The 25907-nt window shown below is 43.1% G+C and overlaps 1 long non-coding RNA gene across 1 annotated transcript in view; it reads right to left on the reverse strand.

Moving 5' to 3' along the window:
• Nucleotides 1-346: 346 nt before the first annotated feature.
• The window catches only part of LOC123576494, a 48768-nt gene continuing 23207 nt past the window's right edge, over nt 347-25907 (reverse strand). Inside the window, exons 2-5 of the long non-coding RNA XR_006701433.1 lie at nt 12829-12880; nt 6226-6328; nt 830-936; nt 347-381 (exon numbers count right to left, since the gene is read on the reverse strand). This is a non-coding gene — a long non-coding RNA (uncharacterized LOC123576494). The remainder of the gene's footprint in view (nt 382-829; nt 937-6225; nt 6329-12828; nt 12881-25907) is intronic.

A 25907-nucleotide genomic window follows, 5' to 3' on the forward strand; every position in this document is an offset into this window, starting at 1 on the left:
AAAAACATACGTAAATAAATACACAATTGCAATCATTTCTAAATGCAAGTTCTCGTGGTTCCCTGAGAGCCCATAATGGGGGTATTTAAATTGGTCAGAGCGATCAGAAAAAGCTTCCTTGAGCAAGTGACCTTTGAGTCACGGTGAGTAAGAATTAACTAGATACAAAGAGGAAGATCATTCCAGGCAGGAAATCTAGCATGTGCAATGTCCCTGTGGCAGACGAGAGCTTGGCAAATACGAGAGCCAGAAAGACAGGGCGAGGGGGCCCGGCTGGGCAGTGAGGCTGGAGAAGGAGGTGGGGCCGGACCAGGCAAGACCTCACCAGCCATGTCAAGGAACTTGCCTTTATTTTCTGAGCCGTGGAAAGCTGATGAAAGGCTGTAAGAGCAGAGAGACACAATCAGATATTCGTTTTTAGAAGATGGTTCAGGCATCAGCTTTTAGTGTATGTGGCACTGGGCTAGTAGTGAAAGGACAGAAAAGTGACTAGATCGTCAACGTTGGCTGGGATTGTTAGCATTTGCAAACCATCGATATAAGACATGGAACACAGCTATTCAATGTGGTCGATTCCTAGATGTCAAGAAAAGTCTGAATCTATCTGGAATAATGCTGGGGCTCCTGGGAGGGGCTTATGGATCATAAGATGACCAAGACTGATTAAGAGCAAAGGCCGGTCCTCTGTCTCTCCTGATACTCTCCCACTGCTTGACAACTGGAAGGATTTGGGCTTGATGAACGTTTCATTCCAAAAGTATACTTTCCAACTCGTTGGTGATGCTCCTGGCCTTGTTGATATGCAAATTCCTCACGTTTATCAACTCACCTTGGCCTCTGGTGCTGCCAACAGGCCCTGAGGCACCATAGCCTCTGACTGCCCATTTGCAGGACTTTCTTGACCACATTGGTCCAACCCACAGGCTACACACCCACCTGCCAAGAGGAGGGAGAGAGCACATGCTCTGCAATCTGTTTGTCACTCACCCAAGGGCCAAGCCAAAGAACACACTGAGCCCCTTGAGCTCTGTACCTCCCACAACCATCCGAACCTGCCCACCCTTGCCACACCCACCCCGAGGCAAGGCCACACCTGGCCTCCAGAACAAAGCCCAACTCCAAGCTCTCTCAAAAATCAGATTGGGTACATAAACTTATGTTCTCACTTTTCTTTCTAAGGTACTTCACCCACCCCACCCTCCCCCTGAACTACACCCAGTGCAAAAAGCCGTCACTGTGAACCAAGCCATTGGCTCTCACCTTGCAACCAGTCCATAAATGTTAGATCCTTCTTTGTACGCTTCCTACAGGGGAGACCCTCACTCCTTGCCACCGGATGCCCCAGTATTCGTTCTCGTAGAAGGCGTCTTATGACCCCGTCAGGTTCTAAGAATCAAAACTACATGTGACATCTCCTTCTCAAAAAGGCATTCCGAAGAAGGCTGGTAGCAAATAGAAAATATCAGTAACTAGGAGAGGGGTCCCCTGAATGCTGTATGGTCCATCAGATACTTCTTTTTCTTCTCTTGGGTATCAGCTAATCTTCCTCCAGTACGGAATCCATCTTACACATTCATACGTTCATACCCTGCCCCCCACCCCAGGGTGTGTCATTTTCCTCACTAACCCGGTGAACACATCAGTCATTCAGTGAATCACTTGGCAAATTTCCTAAGGACCCACTGGACACAAAGCCACCGTCGCAGACCCAAAACTTCTGCAGGAAGGGTATATGCCCCAAAGCTCGAGAATTAGGAGACCCCTATTTCTGCACGGCCTCTTCAAGTGAAGAGAGAAACACGTTTTTCAAGTCCCTGCTAACAAGGACAAGTTCCAGCCAGAGCTGACCTTCAGCTCACTCACCGGGAATCCAAGTCTCTGTCAGCCATGGGAGTCAGGGGCCAAGTTCTCTGCCAAATTACTGGTGCAGTCTGGCCTGAGATGCCCTCTCTCTACATGGGGATTCAAGTAGCTCCTGTCCCACTAACGTCTACATATTGCGTCCTACATTTCTCTACCTTGTACCCCACATTTGTCAATTTAAAAATGTTTAGGGGCTCCTTGGTGACTGAGTTAATGAAGCATCTGGCTGTTGATTCCAGCTCAGGTCATGATTCCAGGGTCATGGGATCAAGCCTCACATTGGGCTTTGTATTGAGTGTGGAACCTGCTAAGATCCTTTCTCTCTCCCTCTGCCCCTCTTCTCAGCTTGTGCTCTCTCTCTCTTTCTAAAAAAATTAAAATAAAAATTAAAAATAAAAATGACTAAAGTTCACAGCAGCATTATTCACACTCAAAAGGCAGAAATAAATCAAATGTCCATCAACAGATGAATGGAACGGAATGGAATATTATTCAGCCTTAAAAAAAAGAAGGGGATTCTGGGGCCGCCGGGGTGGCTCAGTCGGTTAAGCGTCCGACTTGAGCTCAGGTCATGATCTCATGGTTCGCGAGTTCAAGCCCCATGGCGGTCTCTGTGCTGACAGCTCAGAGCCTGGAGCCTACTTCGTATTCTGTGTCTCCCTCTCTCTCTGCCTCTCCCCCACTTGCACTCTGTCTCTGTCTGTCTGTCTCTCTCTCTCTCAAATAAATTAAAAAAAAGGGGGGGGATTCTGACACAGGCTATATGTATCTCACATACACACACACATATAGAAATAGAGAGAGACCTCTATAAAGATATAGTTATATATATCATATGTATCTCTTATAATGTAGATCATATATATATATATATATATATATATATATATATCCAGCCTCTGCCCCTTGCTTGTCTGTAACTTTCTACTCCAACGCTGAGAAACCTAGCTCCCATCAACTCCCATCCACTCACTGAAATAAGTGTTCAATTCCAGGGGCACCTGGGTGGCTCAGTCAGTTGAGCGTTCGACTCTTGATTTTGGTTTTGGCCTGTCTCAGCGTTTGGCAAGCCTTCCTCACTGAGCTTAATCATTTCTAGCTTTTTTTTTTTTAATTTTTTTTTTTTTCAACGTTTCTTTATTTTTGGGACAGAGAGAGACAGAGCATGAACGGGGGAGGGGCAGAGAGAGAGGGAGACACAGAATTGGAAACAGGCTCCAGGCTCTGAGCCATCAGCCCAGAGCCCGACGCGGGGCTCGAACCCACGGACCGCGAGATCGTGACCTGGCTGAAGTCGGACGCCCAACCGACTGCGCCACCCAGGCGCCCCGATCATTTCTAGCTTTTGATGTACAGTGAGAGACGTGTGACTCTGCCTTTCACTTGAACACTTAGAGGCCACTGTAGGGGAATTACTTGGCCTGATTTCAATATTGTGTCTCGGAGAGAGAGAGGGAGCCGTCAGAACACGCACAACATTTATCAACTAAGTTTGCCATCTGATATGGGCTTGGCGAGGCATGCCTGGATGTAACCTTTCCAGACTGATTTCTTTCACTTAGCGATATGCATTTAAGTTTCCATGTCTTTTCATGGCTTGGTAGCCCATTGCTTTTTATGCATTGTCTGGATATAATATACTTTGTATATTTATCTTAAAGGACGCATTGGTTGCTCCCCAGTTTTAGTGACTATGAATAAAGACGCTATGAACATTCGTGTACGGGTTTTTGTGTGGTGAGTTGTCAACTCACTTGGGTAAATTGGCAGCGAGATTGTTGGACTGCATGGTCAAAGTACGTTTAGCTCTGAAAGAAACTACCACACCGTCTCTCAAAGCAGCTATACCCAAGTTTGCATCCCCGTCAACAAGGAACGAGAGTTCCTCATTCTCGCTAGGATGTGGGCCTGCCACTTTTCCAGACTTGGAGCTATTCTAACGGGTGTGTAGTGGGATCTCATTGTTGTTTTAATCTGCAGTACCTTTAACAACAGGTGATGTTGAGAAGCTTTTCGCATGCTTTCTTTGGCCACCTGTATGCCTTGCTCGGTGTGGTGCCTGGGTGTCCGTTCAGATCCTTTTTTCCTTTCGTAATTGAGAATTTTTAAATTTTTATTTATTTTTTTATTTGAGAGAGAGAGAGAGAGAGAAAGTGGTAGTGGGGGAAAGAGACAGAGGAAGAGAGAGAGAGAGAGAGAGAGAGAGAGAATTCCAAGCAGGCTCCATGGTCATCAGCTCATCATGGGCCCGACATGGGGCTCAATCTCAAGACCCTGGGATCATGACCCGAGCTGAAATCAAGAGTCAGCTGCTCAACCGACTGAGCCACCCAGGCACTCCCATAATTGAGATTTTATTGGTTGTTCTGAGGGTCAATGCACAGACATTATGAAGAATTTGTACACAATTCCTAATGCAGGTGCCAAACATATAAGGAGCCTGTAGTTTTTGTTTTTGTTTTTTTAACGTTTATTTTATTTTTGAGACAGAGAGAGACAGAGCATGAACGGGGGAGGGTCAGAGAGAGAGGGAGACACAGAATCTGAAACAGGCTCCAGGCTCTGAGCGGTCAGCACAGAGCCCGACGCGGGGCTTGAACTCACGGACCTCGAGATCATGACCTGAGCCGAAGTCGGACGCTTAACCGACTGAGCCACCCAGGCGCCCCGCCTGTAGTTTTTTTCGAAACCGTGGTTCTAGTGACATTCCAGCTTAAAATTTTCAGGCAAGTTTTTCCTAAGAAGACGCTAGGTCACAATATCTTCAGGGGTTGATCAATGGTTACACTGTAAGCATCGGTAATTCACATGTCACTATTATGGATCCTACACACTCAAAATATCAATGTCTCAGGGCACAGTAACAGAGTTGTTAGGCAAACTGGACTACCATGACCAGAGGTCTTAAAGAATGCACACATCAGGGCACCCAGTGGCTCAGTCGGCGAAGCATCCGACGTCAGCTCCGGTCATGACCTCAAAGTTCATGAGTTCGAGCCCCGCATCGAGCTGTCTGCTGTCAGCCCAGAGCCCGCTTTGGATCCCTCCCCCACCTCTGCACCTCCCCCACTCTCGCACATGCTCTCTCTCTCTCTCTCAAAAATAAACATTAAAAAAGAAAAAAAAAAAGAATGCACATAGTTTGAGACTCAAGAGCAAACTAAGATCAGGCAGCAGTTGCTTGGAAGAAACAATTCTCCTGAGAACCACGTGGGAATAGAAGGGTCGTTTCAAATGTTCGGGACTGACGTGCCATTCATAAGGGGGATCGAGCTACAGGTCACAGGCTGGCTTATCACTTGGCTGGCTTTGGGAAAGGCAGCCCTCCACCCCCTGTTAAGGGACCCCCTGATAAGGGGCCGGGGTCAAATGTATCAGACATGGAAGCATAAGGGTAGGGGCCTCCCTGACTCTCATAGGGGGCACAGTACACAGGCCAATTCAGGTTTTTCTTGGGCAAAGTTGATCACAGAGTTTCCCCGCAATGGCGAACTCTCCTCCTTGTCGTCCCTGCTAGCAAATATCCACCTGTCCCACAACCCAGGAACATTCGTATTAGAGGCTCCCCTAAAGAAGAAGGCCACGTGAAACCGAAGGAACTTCTGGTTTGGGGGCCTGTCCCCTGCCATAAAGGCAACAGCCCATCCCAGAATTCAATACCCCAACTGAGCAAAGGCATTTAATGCTGTTGCCCTCCCGCTCTTGGTCAGGGTGGAGCCTAGACACTGTAACTTGTAAAAGAACTTGTCGACAAGATCAAGAGTGAAAGAGGAGGAGGGGTCTACCGTGGGCCCGTTCACTCTGTGCCTGGGATTTCTGCTATTCTGCTCTATAAATATGCTTTGTGCCCAATGGTAAACTCAACTGACACTTGCGTAGACTTTATTTTCACAGGCATTCCGCCTTCTGATATCACATGGGGTAGATATCATTCCGCCCATTGTGTAAAGGAGGGAACTGATGAGGAGAAAAATTAGGTAATTCGTGCCAGGTGGCACAGCTGCTGGGTAAAACTAAAATTTAAACCACTGCTCTCTGGAAGGTCCCAGGGGAAAGTGATGCTATCATGGTCTCCTAAAGATATTTCTAACAAATGGTGTTTCGCGTGTGGGTTTGTGTGTGTGTGCGTGTGTGTGTGTGTGTGTGTGTGTGTGTCTCAGAAATGGCCTCTGACAAGGGTACAATGTGGGATGTAATCTGTATGTGGACGTGAGTCTCGAGGGTGCCCCAGGATTCAATCGTGTCTTATTTAAGTAGCTCACGCCTCCCAAAAGGAGGTGTGGCATTTTCGCTAAAGCAAATGCCATTTTCCGTGGATCGTAGCTAGTTTTGTGCCTCTGAGAAGCCTTCAGAAATGCTCACCAGCTTTCTGCAGTCTCTTGAACAAGACGCCGTCCACAGGATAATTAATATGTCCCCTTTACCTTCTCTGCCTGTGGTCACCACGAATGTCCCTTCATGGGGTCTAAAGCAAGGTATTTATCAGAGGGAAGGAAAAAAAGTTATGCTAGCCAAGTCTGTTCCTGGTGTGTTTCCTGCTCTTCTTTGTGTGTATTTTATTTTATTTTATTATTTTTTTTAACGTTTATTTATTTTTGAGACCGAGAGAGACAGAGCATGAACAGGGGAGGGGCAGAGAGAGGGAGACACAGAATCCGAAACAGGCTCCAGGCTCCGAGCGGTCAGCACAGAGCCCGACACGGGGCTCGAACTCACGGACCATGAGATCATGACCTGAGCCGAAGTCGGACGCTTAACCGACTGAGCCACCCAGGCGCCCCTCTTTGTGTGTATTTTAAAACTGGCTTCAGTCTTGGGCCAAAATATTTCATTGCTGTTGTGGCCCACATCTTTCTCATTTCCACTTGAGGGCTGAGCTTCATGGTAAAAATCACAAGGGCAATTGTAATTACAGTGCAGACACATCTGCATTTCAAATGAACTCAACCCATTTTGGTTCTCATGATATCGGGGGATGAATAAATCATGCTCTTTAAGTTGTGAATGGCTGCAATACCGAGTCTCAGGAGAGAGAGAGAAACTGCAGGCTCCAAAATGCTCTGAGCTATTCTGGGCAGCTAAGCTGTTGCTTTGAGGGCTCGTTATCAGCCTGGATATTATTCCCTTTGGAAATTTTGAAACGGTCCCGAAAAGTTCATCACTGCCCTGGAGGAGTTGTATCAGGTTATCTCAACCTTCGCACAAGAGCCACCCACTCTTTCCTCACTTAGAAAAGCATATCCTTCGCTTGTGACAAGACAACCTGCCAGAAATGCCACCAGTAGTGATTTATTATAAGTTGGTAATTTATTGCTTTGGTTTTCATCTAAGGGACCTGTCATGGAGGAGAGACGGAGCATGAGTTGTTTCCTGTGGGCCGTGGTAGGATTGTTTGTGTTTAGTCCCTGGGCCACCCAACAGTTTCTGTCAAAACCAAAAGCCAAACTTCAGCTTCCGGCAGTAAAGCAGTTTGGGCACCCTGTCCAACCCTTCGGATTGAAGTGACCATATTCATCGTGCCTTTTAAATGTATCATTGGATGGAACCAAAGCAAGGAATCCACAGAGACTCAGAGCAAAGCAAAAGCACAAACCTTAGGAGGTAAGCAAGTGGAAAGCTAGTTTTCACTTAGAAGGTTTCTCTTGAAACATAGAAAACTTGAAGTTCTGCTTGGATATGTACACAGGTGTGAGAGGCCAGATTGAAATCTTAGAGACCATCCCAAGTAAGGAATCTGATACAGAATAGATGCATAAGACCGGGAACCCAGAGGGCTATAATTTCTTGTGTTAGGGTGAACCAGAAATAAATCTTAACTGCAGACGGTTAAAGCCAGGAAATTACCTGTCTAGACTTAACTGCTGGGGAAAAGAACAAACATTCCCCTGAGAATACATAGCTCTAAAGGAGATATTGTCCAAGTGTTGGGACTAAATTCAGATGATCTCCGTAGCCTCTAAAAACCACTTGTAGATAATTTTATTCAAAGTAGTCCCAGGTAGGGGCCCCTGGGTGGCTCAGTTAGTTAAGCATCTGAGTCTTGATTTTGGCTCAGATCATGATCTCATGGTTTGTGGGTTCGAGCCCCGCCTTGGGCTCTGCACTGATAGGTCAGAGCCTGGAGCCTGCTTAGAATTCTCTCTCTCCCTCTCTCTCTGCCCCTTCTCTGCTCACACATACTCTCTCTCTCTCTGTCTCTCAAAGTAAATAAATATTTTTTTTTTATTAAAAAAAAAAATAAAGTAGTCCCATGTTTGCATCACATCCAGGCTACTACAAAAAGCAAATGTGGGTCCTCTTTGAAAGAACTCAGCCCTATCCCAGGACTCAAAGGCTTTTTCGGGAATAATGGTCCAAGGAAATAAGGTGTCCGTGGCACAAGTCGCAAAACCCACAAGGAAAGAAAGCACTATGTGCGAGAGCCAGCATGATCCACAGACAGAAGAAAAAAAAAAAAAAAAAAAGTCCTGAAAGGGATCTTGAAAATATGAGCTAGGAACAACAGATCCCACAACATGAGCATGAAGATACTTTTTTAAAAGAACAATTGAAATGAAAAAGCAAGCAGTGAAATGAAAACCCCATGGATTAGCCAGCAGATTAGAGATGGCTAAAGAGAAATTCAGTGAACTTGAAGACAGGTGAGAAACATGTTCTACAAGGCAACTTGGTGCCACAAAGGGAAACAAAACATGAAAAAGGAGTCAGGAAACAGAGAGCCTACAATGATAGGGTGTGACAAATGTCTTAACAGACTCTCAGCATGAGGAGGACAGATCATATATATTTTTTAAATTATAGATGAAAATGTATCCAGGATAGTGGACAGACACCAATTTTCAGATCCAAGGAACGAGGTGAATTCCAAAGGGACAGCAGCTGGAAGACCTATCATATAAGGAAAAATGGCAAGCCGAGACATTGACGAATACGTCGGTAAATCTAATGTACATTTATAATACAAGAAACGTTAATAATATTAGACTTACAGGTCAAAAACAGTGTAGAATTAAAATTCTAGACAATATAAAATTCACATCAAAAGAGTATTGGTCATTTTTAAAGTTCTTGAAGGTCCTTGTATTTTTCAAGAGGAGGTTGAAGATGCTTTTTACTTTTAGTCTTTATAGGCGACATATGCGTACCTGAAAATCTAAGCTTTCATAAGGCTAGAAACTACTCTTTAAAAAGTAGAAGTGGTAAACTCCACACCCAACAAACAAATAATCCAGTGAGGAAATGGGCAGAAAACATGAATAGACACTTCTCTAAAGAAGACATCCAGATGGCCAACAGGCACATGAAAAGATGTTTAATGTTGCTCCTCATCAGGGAAATACAAATCAAAACCACACTCAGATATCACCTCACGCCAGTCAGAGTGGCCAAAATGAACAAATCAGGAGACTATAGATGCTGGAGAGGATGTGGAGAAAGGGAACCCTCTTGCACTGTTGGTGGGAATGCAAACTGGTGCAGCCGCTCTGGAAAACAGTGTGGAGGTTCCTCAAAACATTAAAAATAGAACTACCCTATGACCCAGCAATAGCACTGCTAGGAATTTACCGAAGGGATACAGGAATGCTGATGCATAGGGGCACTTGTACCCCAATGTTTATAGCAGCACTCTCAACAATAGCCAAATTGTGGAAAGAGCCTAAATGTCCATCAACTGACGAATGGATAAAGAAGATGTGGTTTATATACACAATGGAATACTACTTGGCAATGAGAAAGAATGAAATCTGGCCTTTTGTAGCAACATGGATGGAACTGGAGAGTGTTATGCTAAGTGAAATAAGCCATACAGAGAAAAACAGATACCATATGTTTTCACTCTTATGTGGATCCTGAGAAACTTAACAGAAGACCATGGGGGAGGAGAAGGAGAAAAAAAAAAAGTTACAAAGAGGGAAGGAGGCAAACCATAAGAGACTCTTAAAAACTGAGAATAAACTGAGGGTTGATGGGGGGTGGGAGGGAGGGGACGGTGGGTGATGGGCATTGAGGAGGGCACCTGTTGGGATGAGCACTGGGTGTTGTATGGAAACCAATTTGACAATAGATTTAATATTAAAATAAATAAATAAATAAAAAGTAGAAATAGTAAAGGCTATCTATTACAGTTCTGTGTATAATAGCAAAAGACTGAAAACAGCCTATATGTTCATCAGTTGGTGACTGGTTGAGTACCCTATGATATAGCCCTGCAGTGGAGTTCTGTGAAAAGAATGAAAATGTAATTTCCAAACAAAGTAGACAGAAAAAAATGAAATGAGTGGGTAGAAGACTTGCAATCATTCCAAAAGTAGGCAGAAAAAGGAGGAAAATAGAAATAGAAAAAGTAGACAAATGTAACCATATAATATTATAGTAATGAATAGAAACCTAGCATATCAGTAACTATAATAAATGTAAAATGACTAAGCTCTACAGTTCGAAGGAAAGGGTGGAAGACTGAGTTAAAATAATGCCATGCATAGGCTGATTACAAGAGGTATACCTATAAGGTATTACCTTAAGTGATTAAAAGTCAATGAATAGGAAAATATGTACTAGTTGAATATTAACCCCCCAAAAGCTGACATAAAGAATTTAAAGATGAAACCAATTTGACAATAAACTTCATATTAAAAAAGAGAATTTAGGGGCGCCTGGGTGGCTCAGTCGGTTAAGCGTCCGACTTCAGCTCAGGTCATGATCTCGCGGTCCGTGAGTTCGAGCCCCGCGTCAGGCTCTGTGCTGACCGCTCAGAGCCTGGAGCCTGTTTCGGATTCTGTGTCTCCCTCTCTCTCTCTGACCCTCTCCCATTCATGCTCTGTCTCTCTCTGTCTCAAAAATAAATAAACATTTAAAAAAATTAAAAAAAAAAAGAATTTAAAGAAAGTAAGTTTCATTGGGGATTCACTAGAGATAAAGATAACGAGGAAAGGTTCAATGCATAAGAATGAATGCATAGGAAATTGATATTTAATTTCAAAATACGTATATCAAAAACTGACTATTGAAAAAGTGACTATTTCCTATTGAAAAAGAAATATAAAAATTCATCTTAATAGTGGGAGATTTTGATTTTAATATATCTCTCTGTAGATAATTGTAGTGGACAAACCATAACTGATAAATCGAACAAACCAAATATGAATAAATATATAGACAACATATAACGTTACACCTTGAAATTAAAGAAAACACATCCTTTTCAGGCACATATGGAATGCACATGAAAATTGACCATCTGCTTTCTGCATCAAATTTAGAAGGATTGGCATTACATACATATAAGGACCACAATGCAATTATACTGGAGCACATAAACATTAGCAACTGCAAAAACCTGGAGAAAATCATACACTTAGACATTAAAAATAGTCTTTTAAACTGCTTGTTGGTCCAAAGAGATTTATAATGGAAAGGGGAAAATAGTTGGACGTAAAAAATAATAAAAATATTAGATATCAAACCTACAGGAGAGCCAAAACAGTACTCTATTAGGTCAGGTATTAACATTAGGGAAAAAAAGCAAGCCTCTACAATAACGAGGTAAACACCCAATTTTGCTTTAAGAACACAGCAGAATTAATGACAAGGAAGTAGAAGCATGGAATGATGAAAGTAGATGGTAATGATAAAGGAAACAAAGAAAAAGAAGGATCAACAGAACCAAAAGTTAGCTCTTCAAAAAGGTTAAATGAATAGAAAACATTGGTTGAAGCTTATGAAGAAAAAGAGAGGACAAAGTCCCCAGTGAGTTCTACTGGAAAAGCAATCAAGAATACACACCTTCTGAGACCAAATGGATAAGAAGATGTGGTATACGCCAATACATTTAAAAATGAATTTTAAATTCATTTAAAAATGAATGGGTTGGACATTTTAAAAATGAGTACATTTTAAAAACGAATGGGCTGGACAAATTCGTTTAAAATGCAGTTATCAAGAAAAGAGGAATAGTCTTAAACTGATTAAGGAAATGGAATCAGTAGTCTCAAAACATACCCTTGAAGAAATATTGAGTCCCGTTGGCTTTACCACCAGCTTTACCGAACCTTCAGGAAGAAATAAGTACTATTAACTGCCAAATAATATTTTAAAAAGGAAAAAAAAAAAAATCCCCAATTCACTTTACGAGGTTGGCATGCTAAAAACCTGAAAAGAATGACATGAGAAAGAATTGTAGATCAATCTCACTCATGAGCGTAAAGGCCGAAAGCCTCAACGGAACAAATGAAATCCTGCAATACATAAAAAGATTAACGTATCATGACCAAGAAAGTCGAGTCCTGGGATTGAAAGGCAAGTTAAGCCCACAATGAGATGTCACTTTACACCTGTCAGAACGGCTTAAATTAAATAAATAAATAACTAAAACACAAGAAATAACAAGTGTTGGCAAGGGTCAGGATGAAAAAGGAGTCCTTGTGCATTGTTGGCTGGGAATGCAAATCGGGACAGCCACTGTGGAAAACAGCATGGAGCTTCCTCAAAAAATTAAAAATAGAATGACCATATAATACAGTAATTCCACTACTGGGTGTTTACCCAAAGAAAATGAAAGCACTAATTGGAAAAGATAGATGCACCTTTTTGTTTCGTGCCGCATTATTTACAATAGCGAAGATATACAAGCAACCCCAATGCCCATTGGTGGATGAGTGGATAACGACGACGTGGTGTATATCCAGTATGGACTATTACTTGGCCGTGAAAAAGAATGAGGTTTTGCCATTTGCAATGACATGGATGGATCTAGCGGGTAAAATGCTAAATGAATTAAGTCAGACAGAGAAAGACAAATACCCTGTGATTTTGCTCATGCGTGTAGTTTAAGGAACAAAACAAACAAACAAAAAGGAGGTAAATGAAAAAACCAGACTCTTAAAATGCAGAGAACAAACTGGGGGTTGCCAGACGGGAGGTGGGGGTGTGTGTGAAATTGATAAAGGGGATTAAAAGCACACTTACCGAGATAAGCATTGAGTAGCACATAGCATTGTTGAATCATTACATTATACACCTGAAACGAATATAACATCACTTGTTCATTATACTTGAATTTCTAAAAAGGCTAATTTAACATTAGGAGAGTGATTTACAAAATTCATCACAATAATAAAGGATTACAAACCATATGATCATCTCGATACATGCAGAGAGAACATTTGATAAAATTTCACTTCTAATCATGATAAAATCTCTTAGCCAATATAGTAAGGAGTGAACTTCCACAACCTCACAAAGGGCATAAAAAATGTATAAAAAGCATTATACTTAGTGGGGTCGCCTCAGAAGCCACTTGAAGAGATTCCCAGGGGCCAAAGGCTAGGATAGTTTGAACATGAATAAAAATAATAATAGCTATGGATGTAAACACATCGCATATATGTAAGTCCAGGAGTTATTCACGATGAAAACACACAAATGAACATGTTAAAAATCTCTGAATTGGTTGCCTTTAAGGACAGTAGGACACTAACCCCTTAGTTCGAAGAGTGATAAAGAAAAAAGGGTCAAGAGTTTACATGATCTTTTTTGCATGAATTGTTCCTCAAAGCAACCAAATAGTTGATGGGCAAACCTTTCCCTTTATCACTGCTTCTAAATGAGGGAATAGTAAAATTAGAATATCATGTATTTGGAGCCTGTAATGATCATTGGTATTCGTTAACATTGCATAAAGCCAAATAAGTAGATATTACGTGTCTTGCAAATTAGCAAAATCCAAAATGTGGCAAATCCTAAAGCCCAAATGACAAATAAAACTGTAAGAAAAAGTGTGGAGGAGAAAAAAAGAGGACGGAGCAGCCGCGGGCCCCGATTTCATCAGTGTCGTGTCCCAGATTTCTTCTCTCATTCAGTTCCACTCTCCTGAGAGTGAGCTCCGCATAGTCATGGTCAAAAGATGGCTGCCAAACCTCCAGATATCGTACCCGCATCCAGGAAGGAAGATCTGGAAAGCCTTTCTCTGATTAACGAAGGGCAGCCCTTTCTGGGGACTTCCAACCAGGCCACCAGCACAGTTAGGTCTCCTGGAACCCCCAGCTACAAGGGAGTAAGGAGAGACAACTGGTTCTCGCTAGGCTCATGGTCTCAAAGAAAACTGGGGTTAGGTCAGTTAGGGAGAGGGGGAGAGTAGATCCCGAGCAGCAGGCAGCCACTTGTCTCTGGCAGAGATAGATCTATGTTGTCCTAGAGACACTGCTTCATCTGACAAGACAGAGAGATGACTGGGGCCCAGATCACAGCTCACGACTTGGAACAGAGGGACTCTTCCCACTTGTGAGGAAATCTGAAGCGTGCTTTTGTTAGTGCCCTAATCTAAACAAGGCAGCCGACCAGCCAGGGTGCGATGTCACAACGAACGCAGTCACAAACTGGGCTCCTCTCTTCCCCCGATCCTGACTTCTTTGCACAGATGCTATAAGCTGGGAATTGTCTTCAAACTCTATGAGTTTTATTTGCTGCTTTCTAGACCTTGATATTCATCATAGCTTATATTTGAGGGCAGTTTTCATTTTTTAGTTATGTCCTATAAAAGAAGAGTTGGTTCTTTTTTCTTTAGATTTCACTATTTCCCCTCTATTTCAATAGAATACTGAGAATGATATAAAATCATATTATGAATACCATCAAGTCTTGGAGCCTATAGGTATTACTAGTCAAATATCTATGCCAGAGAATTAAGCCAAAGCCAGGAAAGTTACTTCTTCCCGTCTTCCTATCCAGAGAAGGAGAGGGGACTTTTAAAAATGAACACCCTTATTTTTTTTTTAATTTTAATTTTATATTTTATTTTTTAGGGCATGTTACAGCTTGCATCGTGTCCCCTAAAAAGATATCTGGAAGTCCCCCATACCTATGAATGGGACCTCAGTTGGAAATAGAGTGTAGGTAGATAATCAAACTAAGATGAGGGCATTGGGGTGGGCCCAATCCAATGCGACTGGTGCCCCTATAAAATGGGGACCTTTGGACCCAAACATCACATGCACAGAGCAAAGATGATAGGAAACAGGGATGTGGTGATGGAGGCAGAGATTGTACTGAGGCAGCTGTAAGCCAAGAACTCCAAGAACTGCCAGCTTCCCAGAAGGACTTCCCAGAAACTAAGAAGAGGCCAGGAAGGGGACCTCTGGGTGGCTCAGTCGGTTAAGCAACCAACTCTTGATTTCAGCTCAGGTCATGATCTCAGGATTTGCGAGTCTGACCCCTGCATCAGGCTCCGCACTGACAGTGCAGACCCTCCTTGGGATTCTCTCTCTTTCTCTCTCTCCAAATAAATATATAAACTTTAAAAAAGAAGCATTCTGCCCAGAGTCTTAGAAGGGGCATAGTCAGCCCTTCCAGTACCTTCATTTTGGACTTCTAGCCTCCAGAATTACGACACAATCTATTTCTGTTGTTGTAAGTCCCCCAGTTTGCGGTCCTTGGTGACAACTGCCCCAGTAAACTAATGTATAGGACAATTTTAGGTTTACAGGAAAGTGGATCCGAAAGTGGAAGGAAGGTTCCCATAAATTCCCTCATAACGTGCCCTCCCCCAACACAGTTCCCCTATTATTAACGTCTTGCATTAGTGAGGGACCTTTGTTACAAGCGATGAGCCAATATCGATACATTACTCTGAACTGAAATGCACAGATTTTATTAGGGTTCACTCCCTGTATAGGACCTGCTATGGTTTTTGTTTGGACATAAGTTTTTGACTTAACTGGATAAATACCAAGGAACACAACTGCTGGATCATATGGTAGGGGTATGTTTAGTTTTGTGAGAAACCGCCAGGCCGTCCTCCAAAGTGGCTGCACCATTTTGAATTCCTGCTCGCACTGAATGAGAAATTATGTTGCTCGTATCTTTGCCAGAATTTGGTGGTGTAGGTGCGAAGCAGCATCTAATTTGTAGTTTTAATTTGCAATTCCCTAATGACCGGAGAGGGAGAGCAGCTTTTCATATGTATATTTGCCATCACTTTACAGCTCAGATCTTTCCAGGTTCAGATCTTCCCCTTATTTTTAAGCTGGGTTGTTTGTTTTCTCAGGGTTGAGTTTGTGTATGTTGGATACCCTTCCTTTTTAGATATGTGTTTTGCAAATATTTTCCCCTACTCTGTGGCTTGTCTTTCATTTGTTAAACAGCGTCTTTCACAGAGCAGAAGTTTTTAATTTTAATGAAGTACAACTTGTCAGGTTTTTGTTTTTTTTTTTCTTTCACTACGCTTTGTGATCCGAAAAGCCACGGCCAAGCCCAAGGTCCACTAGATTTTTTTCGGCCATCTTTTGTGAGGTTTTACAGGTTTGCATTTTACACTTAGTTCTAAGATCTGTTTTGGGTTCATTTTTGTGAAGAGTGTAAAATTTGCGTCTCGATTCATTTATTTGCATAGACACGTCCAGCTGTTCCGGCATTATTCGTTGAAAAGATGATCCTTTCCCTATTGGATTGTCTTCGTTCCTTTGTCAAAGAGTAGTTGACTATCTGTGGGTCCGTTTCTAGGCTTTGTATTCTGACACACGAGTCTATTTTTCTCTTCTGTTACCACTACCACACTGTCTCGATTGTTGTAGCTTACATTAAACCTTGAAGTCCGATAACGTGAGTCGTCCCAACTTTATTCAATATTGTGTTGGCTCTTCTGGGTCTTTGCCTTTTCATGTAAATGTTAAACTTTATTTTCTAAATAATGTTTATTTATTTTTTAAGTTTACTTATTTATTTTGAGAGAGAGAGAGAGCACAAGCAGGGGAGGGACAGAGAGAGGGGGAGAATTTGAAATAGGATCCATGCTGTCAGTGCAGAACCGGACATGGGGCTCGAACTCATGAACTGTGAGATTGTGACATGAGCAGAAATCAAGAGTCAGACGCTTAACCGACTGAGCCACCCAGGCGCCCCTAAATGTTCAACTTTAGAGTCAGCTTGTCAATATCCACAAAATCACTCACTGGGATTTCGACTGGGATTGTATTGAATTTATCGATTAATTTGGGAAGAACCGACATCTTGACACTATTGAGTCTTCCTATCCATGAACATGGAGTCTGTCTCCATTTATTTAGTTCTGCTTTGATTTCTTTCATCAAAGCTTTGTCGTTTTCCTCATACGAATCCTGTACATACTTTGTTCTATTTACGCCTAGGTTGCATGTGTGTGTGTGTGCATGTGTGTGTGTGTGTGTGTGTGCGTGTGTGTGTGTGTGTGTATGCTAAGGAGAGAGGATTTTTAAAAGGTATTTTAAAAAGAAAATAAAATTAGAAAGCTTGGCAATTATAGAGAAGTAAAGTAAAAGAAGAACAATTAAGCTGCAATTCAAGGCATAATTCCAAATGCAAAATACCTAAGGAACAGAATATAGTTTGCTAAAAGGCATAAAGAAAACCCTGAAGACTTCTTTAGTGAAACAAACATGCAAAACACAAGCTGAGAGCCCGAGAACACAGTTCAGGGATGAAGCTGGCTTTCTACAGAGCGGAGAAAATTCCCCCCAGCCAGCAAGGCTCTTCTTACCACCCCCCTGCCCTGCACTGCGTCCTGAAGTTGGTCCCTGCAAGGCAAGGAGAAGAGAGAAAGGTATAGGCAGCGCCCCACAAACCCCCAAATCTCTGTTCCACTGGTCAGAAAACCAAGTCAAGCCTCTGAGATATCACCTCTGCTGAGAAAACACAGGCTCTCAGACAGACTATAGGGAAATGCCCATCCCCATCCAAAATTACACATCTCCTCTCACACACGAGGATAACTAGGACAAAAGAGAGATCATTTGTCAAATGTTTATCAAGTACAACTGCTGTAAAATTTCCTCCTGAAGAGGAAGGAGTCTTTGTTGAGAAGAAGCTTCGTGGCAGAGGTTGGACCCTGAGAGCCGGGGTTTCAGAAAGCAATAAAACAAGTGAGCCGATTGAACCACTCTCTGGAGAAATGAACAGGAATTTGGGACTGTGGGGAAAATGCTGACAACACAGGGGAGAAGAGAAATACGGAAGGAAAAAAAAGCCTGAGGCTGGGAGCAATGTGGTTTGTGTCAGAAGAACAAGCCTCCAGGGGCACCTGGGGGGGTTCAGTGGGTGAAGCGTTTGACTTTGGCTCAGGTCATGATCTCGGGGTTCGTGGGTTCGAGCCCCATGTCAGTCACGCTAGGGGCTGACAGCTCAGAGCCTGGACCCTGCTGCAGATTCTGTGTCTCCCTCTCTCTCTGCCCCTCCCCTGCTTCTGCTCTGTCTCAAAAATGGATAAACAAACATTAAAAAAGAAAGAAAGAGAGAGAGAGAGAGAGAGAGACTCGACTTCTGTGTGGAATATCCAATTTCATGGTATTTCAAAAATAAACATTAAAAAATTTTTTAAGATAAAAAGTCTCCTCTTTAAAAAATAACGACAACCGACACTGTTTCTCGTGTTTCAGTGCTTACATCCAAGCAATTTATGAGCATTATCTCCTTTAACCTTAGAACCCTATGAAGTTAGGGCTCTTTATTGGCAAATAGGAAACCTAAGACTTAGAGAAAGTAATAACTTGCCCAAGGGCACTCAGCAAGTGACCAAAGTCAGTATTTGAGCCCAGACTGCCTGACTCCAGAGCCCAAAGGTCACCTACGATGGTTTAAAGCTGTTTCTTTGGTCCACGGACAAGAATGACTCACCGTTAACTAAGAGGTCTTATGATTCACTGCAATTCTTCTTGTCAAGGTCACCAAACCACCTTCTGGCTGCAAAACCCAAGGAGCCAACTTCTGGGTCACAAAAGAAACAGAATCCAGTTTTTGCGTTTTTTTGTGTGTGTGTGTGTTTTTTTTTAATGACGACAGCTAATGCGAATCTTGTCCAAGCCAGATGCTTCTTTATCCCTCCTTTGAACTTTACTTTTCTCTACAGCACTTATCACCATTTGACATTTTATATTTAACTTACTTGTCCGTTGTGTCTTCTCCAGCTAGCTGTCCCAACGGCAGACATTTTTGTTCCATTTTGTTAGTATTTGGTCAATATCTGTGGAATGAGCCCTAATATTTAACCAAGAGTGCGACACTTTGGAGATGTGTTGGTAGTTCTTGAAAAAATTAAACAAGCATCTACTCTACGTCCTGGAAATTCTACTCCTAGACATTTACCTAAAAGAAATGAAAATATATGTCCTCGTCCTCCCCCCACCATAGAGTCCTATAAAAGTCCCATATAAGACTGTGCATGATAAGTCACACAGACTTATGCAGAGTCTAAAAAAACAAAACAAACAAACACAAAGAGACTTACAAATTTTTTTTTAATGTTTATTTATTTTCGAGAGAGACAGAGACAGAGTGCAAGCAGGGGAGGGGCAGGGAGAGAGGGAGACACAGAATCCAAAGCAGGCTCCAGGCTCCGAGCTGTCAGCACAGAGCCCAACGCAGGGCTCGAACTCACAAACCATGAGATCATGACCTGAGCCAAGGTCAGATGCTCAACCGACTGAGCCACCCAGGCGCCCCTATAGGCTCTTAAGTACAGAGAGCAAATTGGTGGTTGCCAGAGGGGAGGTGGAGGAGGGGACAGATGAATACCCTATGGTATATCCCTTAAATGAACTAGCACTCAGCAATGAAAAGGAATCAATTACTAATATAAAAAGCAGTATGCTTGGATCTCAAACACTTCCGTGTGTGAAAGATGCCAGACATGAAAAGACACCGACAGATCATGCGATGTATTAGTTCATTCTACATGACCTTAAAGAAAGGCAAAGCTAATCCGTGGTAGTAAATATGAGAGCTGCGGTGACCTGGGGTGCACTGGCATTGCCTGGCAGGGACCGGGGGAGCTTTCTGGAATCACAGAAGTGTTGTGCTCAATTGAGTTTTAGGTAGTGGTTACAGAAATGTAAACAAAGTGCCAAGATGTATCACGTGAATCCCTTAAGAATCTTAGTAACGGGCACAAAATAGGTGCTCCAAAGGTGTTAATTCTCTGTCTTGCTATTGAAAATAAAAGACAGGACCCCTGGGTGGCTCAGTCGGTTAAGCGTCCGACTTCGGCTCAGGTCATGGTCTCGCGGTTTGTGAGTTGGAGCCCCGCGTGGGGCTCTGCGCTGACCGCTCGGAGCCTGGCGCCTGCTTCCGATTCTGGGTCTCCCTCTCTCTCTCTGCCCCTCCCTCTGCCCCTCTATCTCTCTCTGCCCCTCTGTCTCTCTCTCTGTCTCTCAAAAATAAACATTAAAAATTAAAAATAAAATAAAAGACAATTTTTTACCCTGATCGCTTCGCTCCAACTAATTCAAGGTTTTTGCTATCTTTTATGCCCATTGGCAATTTTGTGAGCATGCCCTGTGTTCTTCAGAAATTGAAAAATTCAGTCCCTAAGACCGTAAGTGCTTTTGACCTTGACACAAGGCAAAACTGGGTCAAATTGAATCGATTTAGATAATGGCAAGGTTAAAAGTCATTTCTGAACGTCAGATCTTTTTTTTTTTTTTTTTTAAGGCAGTGAATGCTAGAAGGGGCTCGCTGACAAGACTTTAAAAACTGCCATTTTGATTCTCAAAGTACATGTCTACCAAAGGTCATGAATTTGGCTGGTGCTGTCATTTTATTAGCATGGAAAATAAAAGTCATTATTGGTTGATTTCGCATTATTGACTTCCGTAATGATTTCCGTCGCTGTGAAGCGGTGCTCCAGGGATTCTGTGTGATCGTTCCATCTTTGATGGGGCTCCCTTCATCCATTTCCCTGAGGGGCATCACGACAGTCAGGTCAGCAGGATGTCAGTTCTGAGTCAGGCTGCGAGAAGGGGCCGCTCTCCCCTGCAGGAGCCGCAGCGACAGCCCCGGGACTCTGGGAGGCTGTGGGTGGCAGGCAGATCCGAGGACCTGAAACCCACATCTGAGAATCTGCAGGAGGTAGGAGGTAGGAGGACGGTGACCGCTCAGAATCTGGTCGCCCCAGGCTGACCAGAGGTGCCCTGAGAACCCACCTTCGGAGGTCATATTAAAGTGACAAACCCACACAGCTCCACCCTCCAAGACTTTGACCCTCCCTGCACCTTTGTCCGGGAAATCCCTGTCCCCTAACTGACTGTGACCATCCAGCTGGAACGAGCAGTCTGTCTCCTTTATTCTCCCTTCACGATGAGACTTGATCAGAGGCTGGGAGCGGTTTGCGCGCGTCTGGAAGCAGGGAGAAGCAGCCAATGTTAAACTCCACCCTTTCCGGGTTTGCACGGCCTGTGTTCCCTCCCACCTGAACCAGCAGTCCCAGGACCCTCGGCCAACCAAAGCCCCCACGATCTGCCTTCTGCCTTCAGGTTTTCCTTGTAGACGGGCATCATTGGACGTTATTGGAATTCAAGAAGGGAAACGTGGGACGCTACTTTCCCCCTGTCCCATCAGTGCCACTTGGGGTATTTTATGGATTAAGATGAATATTATAAAGCCTCCGTGGCCCTGGGCAAATCTGTCTTCCTAAGCCTCATTTCCTCTTCTAGAAAGTGGGGATGCCATTACTTACCTTGCAGGGCTGTCCTGGGGATCGAATGAAGAAATGAATATAGTTCCTGGCACACCACCTTCCGCGTAAGTGCTCAACAGATGGCAGGTAATTAATTTTATGATAGTATCATAAAACCTCGCTCTCTCCTACTCGTAGTCCCCAGTTAGAATGTTCTCCAGGCTTCACGACTGCACTGGGTGTCTCCGTCCTGTTCGTCTTCCCAGGGTGTTTTGCCTGGACGCTTCGGCACCCACTGTATCAGGGAATCTCACCTTTGCTTAGGTGTCCCTTCCAAAGAGATGGAAAAAAGGAGTCCGAGAAGATAGGATACTTTGAGAATTCTTCTGAAATCCTGAAAAGTCTTTGTTTTCTCCTACGACTCAGCTTCCTTAGCAAATCCTTAACAAATGCAGAACCGCTTAGCACCCATCAGGCGAGCAGAAATGTGGAAACTAACAAGTTCACGTTAGTAAAATCGTTTGGTGTCATCGGACAGAAATGTTCCAAGATGACACGGGCAATTCTACTTTTTATTTATTTTATTTATTTTGAGAGAGAGAAAAAAAGAGAACACATGAGTGGAGGAGGGGCAGAGAGAAGGAGAAAGAATCCCAAGCAGCCTCCCCACTGTCAGCACGGAACCCAGCGTGGGGTTCGAACTCATGAACTGTGAGAACATGACCTGAGTCGAAATCAAGAGTCGGATGCTCAACCCGCTGAGCCACCCAGGGGTCCCTTGCTTGTTGTTTTCTAATTCCTTTAGTAGGATGATCGCCACAGAATGATCATGACCTCTTCTTGCTGGAATGGTCCACAGAGAGCTGGTCCATGGTGCCCTGACTGCGGTCCACAGAAAGCCTTCAAGCAGGGGCTGTGACTCTCTGTAACTGCACCTAATTTTTGTGGATATGCGTGTTTTTGGAGAGACATCCACTGCTTTCGTGGCTTCTCAGGGATTCAGGTCCCAACCTCCTGATCTTACACACATGGAGAAGCTAAGGCCCATGGAAAATGGAGGGGGAGGGGCATCCAAACTAATTTAAACATGGTTATATGTAAAGGAAAACTATTGAGAAAAGCCATAGCGGGGCGCCTGGGTGGCTCAGGTCAGTTAAGCATCCAACTTCGGCCCAGGGCACCATCTCATGGTTGGTAAGTTCGAGCCCCGCGTCGGGCTCTGTGCTGACAGCTCGGAGCCTGGAGCTTGTTTCCGATTCTGTGTCTCCCTCTCTCGCTGCCCCTCCCCTGCTCATGCTCTGTCTCTCTCTGTCTCAAGAATAAACATTAAAATTTTTTTCTTAATTTTAAAAAAGAAGAAGAAGAAGAAAAGCCATAGGACCACTGCTTTATTTCCCTGTATCTTTTCAGCCTGCCTATCAGGCAAATTGTTTCCAAAACCTCCCTGCTATCCATGTACTATGCTCTGCCTTGGAGAGAGGGTTGCGAGATTTCCAAACAAACCAGCAGCAATGACAACAACAAAAAGGATGCCTGGTTCTATTCAAACCTCACATACACGATAGATAATGTTCAAGTATAAGTCGATCCCCTATCTGAAACCCACATTTAACTGGGCAGCCCTCTGTGGGGATACCAAAGCCACAGCCCTGACCTGTATAGCACATTTAAGAGAGGGTCATCTGGGAGCAGAGACCGGGGCCCCTGAACTGGCCGACAAGTCTGGAAGGAGCCCGAGGGAAGGGCATAGATCCATGACCCAGGGGTTAGGTAGTAATTTTCCTAGGCTAAGCGGGGTGAGGGAGGTCTCTTAAAACTGAGGAAGACTGAAACTAAGGAGTCAAAATACAGTCTTCTCCTGACCTAATGGCAGCAGGAGGTATGGCAGAGGCTCCCCCTCTCCTGTGAAGGAAAGCTGGCAGAACACAAGGCTGGTATGGGGTCTCATGACACCTTGCAAGACATTAGAAGAATGCCCTTTCCATAACGACAAAGCCATAAATTATTGTTTCTTTTTTAAAAAAAAATTTTTTTTAATGTTTATTCATTTTTGAGAGACAGAGAGAGACAGAGCATGAGTGGGGAAGGGGCAGAGAGAGGGAGACACAGAATCCGAAGCAGGCTCCAGGCTCCGAGCTGTCAGCACAGAGCCCGACGCGGGGCTCGAACTCACGAACTGTGAGATCATGCCCTAAGCTGGTCGGACGCTCAACCGACTGAGCCACCCAGGCGCCCCGGTTTCTTAATGATAATAATTACCAAAATAAAGCCAGTCTGTGTAAATTTTGCAGATTTAATTATTAAATACAAAAGCATAGAGAATGGAAAGTTTAATCACAAATAATTAGAAGCTCAAGAAACCAGACTGTTACATAAGTACACGTCAACATTTTGCTTTCGTGGTGACATCGCTACGATAATTTCATTGCCTAATTGTCCCACTATCTTGCGTCCTGTAAGAATCGTTGCTAGATTTGACTGCTTTAGTTGTGATATTTTAGGCCTTACGTCTTTGGAAATAAATTTGAGTTCTGAGAAACTATATTGGCAAAGTTAAATATATCCTGAGAGCTTCAGAAGTTTGCGCAAAGGCATCTGATAAGCTACAGCTGCAAATACATTGAAAGACACTAACAGATGACAAAATGGATTTCAGAAAGTAACCTGAGGCTTTTGGATCCTCATATGTTGATATCCCCTGGATATCACACTGCTTATATAGATCAGATCTATTTCTCTAATAAATGACACCGTGAAGCACTACATGTTCATTATAATTCTCAAATACATGGCATCTAAATCCTTGAGAAGGTCATAACACTGAGCATCTAAGCCTGTCTTAAAACATGATAGTGTTGTAAGAAATATAAAGCAATTTTTTTTCAAATTAATTTGTAGTATAGTTGGGCTGTCATAGGATTTGGAGATTAAAGGGTTTTCATTAGCCTTTTTCTCGTATTTCCTACATGGAGTGATTGGCGTCAATGTAAGAGACCCTACAATTTGTTCAGCATCAATAATACGTATTTGATAACTACTGACTCTTTGTTTTTCTTCAAAACACTCCTGAATCCCTTCGATGCTTTGGGGATCGCTATGTACATTGAATTTTGCTTCCTATAACTATCTGCTAATGATATTAATTCTACTTAAAATGCGGTGCCAAATCAATCCTGAGCAAATACATTTAAAAGTGGATTTCGAATTTGTTTTGAATTTTATTTTCATTCCAGTGTAGTGAACATACAGTGTTATGTTAGTTCCAGGTGTGCAATATAGTGATTCAGCAATTCCATTTATTACTCAGTGTTCATCAAGGTAAGTGTCCTCTTTTTAAAAACAGATTTTTTTTAATGTTTATTTATTTATTTTGAGAGAGAGACAGAAAGAGTGGGAGAGAGAATCCCAAGGAGGATCCTCACCGCCAGTGCAGAGCCGGATGTGGGGCTCAAACTCATTGACTGTGAGATCGTGACCTGACCTGAAACCAAGAACCAGATGCTTAACCGACTGAGCCACCCAGATGCCCCAAGGTAAGTGTACTCTTTTTTTTTTTTTTTTAAATATAATTTATTGTCAAATTGGCTAACATACAGTGTAGACGGTGTAGCCTTGGCTTCAGCGGTAGATTCCCGTGATTCATCACTTACATACAACACCCAGTGCTCATCCTAACAAGTGCCCTCCTCAATGCCCATCACCCATTTTTCCCCTCTCCCCTGACCCTACCCCCATCAGCCCTCCTTTTCTTCTCTGTCTTTAAGAGTCTCTTCTGGTTTGCCTCCCTCTCTGTTTGAAACAGTTTTTTCCCCTTCCCTTCCCCCATGGTCTCTGTTGAGTTTCTCAAATTCCACATGAGTGAGAACACACAATATCTGTCTTTCTCTGACCATTTCACTTAGCACAATACTCTCCAGTTCCATCCATGTTGCTGCAAATGGCATGATCTTATTCTTTCTCATTGCCAAGTAGCATTCCATCGTATATATAAGCCACATCTTCTTTATCCATTCATCAGTTGATGGACATTTGGGCCCTTTCCATAATTTGGCTATTGTTGAAAGCGCTGCTATAAACATTGGGGTCCATGTACTCTTATGAATCAGCACTCCTGTATCCTTTGGATAAATACCTAATAGTGCAATTGCTGGGTCGTAGGGTAGTTCTATTTTTAATGTTTTGAGGAACCTCCACAGTTTTCCAGAGTGGCTGCACCAGTTTGCATTCCCACCAGCAGTGCGAGAGGGTTCGCATTTCTTCACATCCTCACCAACATCTATTGTTAGGCACTCTGACCACTGCGAGGTGGCAGCTCAGTGTGTTTTTGATTTGTATGTTCCTGATGATGACCAATGTTGAGCATCTTTTCATGTGTCTGTTAGCCATCTGGATGTCTTTGGAAAAGCGTCTATTCATGTCTTCTGCCCATGTCTTCACTGGATTATTTGTTTTCCAGGTGTTGAGGTTGGTAAGTTCTTTATAGATTTTGGATACTAATCCTTTATCAGATATGTCATTTGCAAATATCTTTTCCCATTCCGTCGGTTGCCTTTTAGTTTTGTTGACTGTTTCCTTTACTGTGCAAAAGCTTTTTTTTCTTTTTTTTTTTTTAATTTTATTTTTTAAA

The sequence above is a fragment of the Leopardus geoffroyi genome, chromosome D2 (assembly GCF_018350155.1).
Source record: "Leopardus geoffroyi isolate Oge1 chromosome D2, O.geoffroyi_Oge1_pat1.0, whole genome shotgun sequence".
Lineage (NCBI taxonomy): Eukaryota > Metazoa > Chordata > Mammalia > Carnivora > Felidae > Leopardus > Leopardus geoffroyi.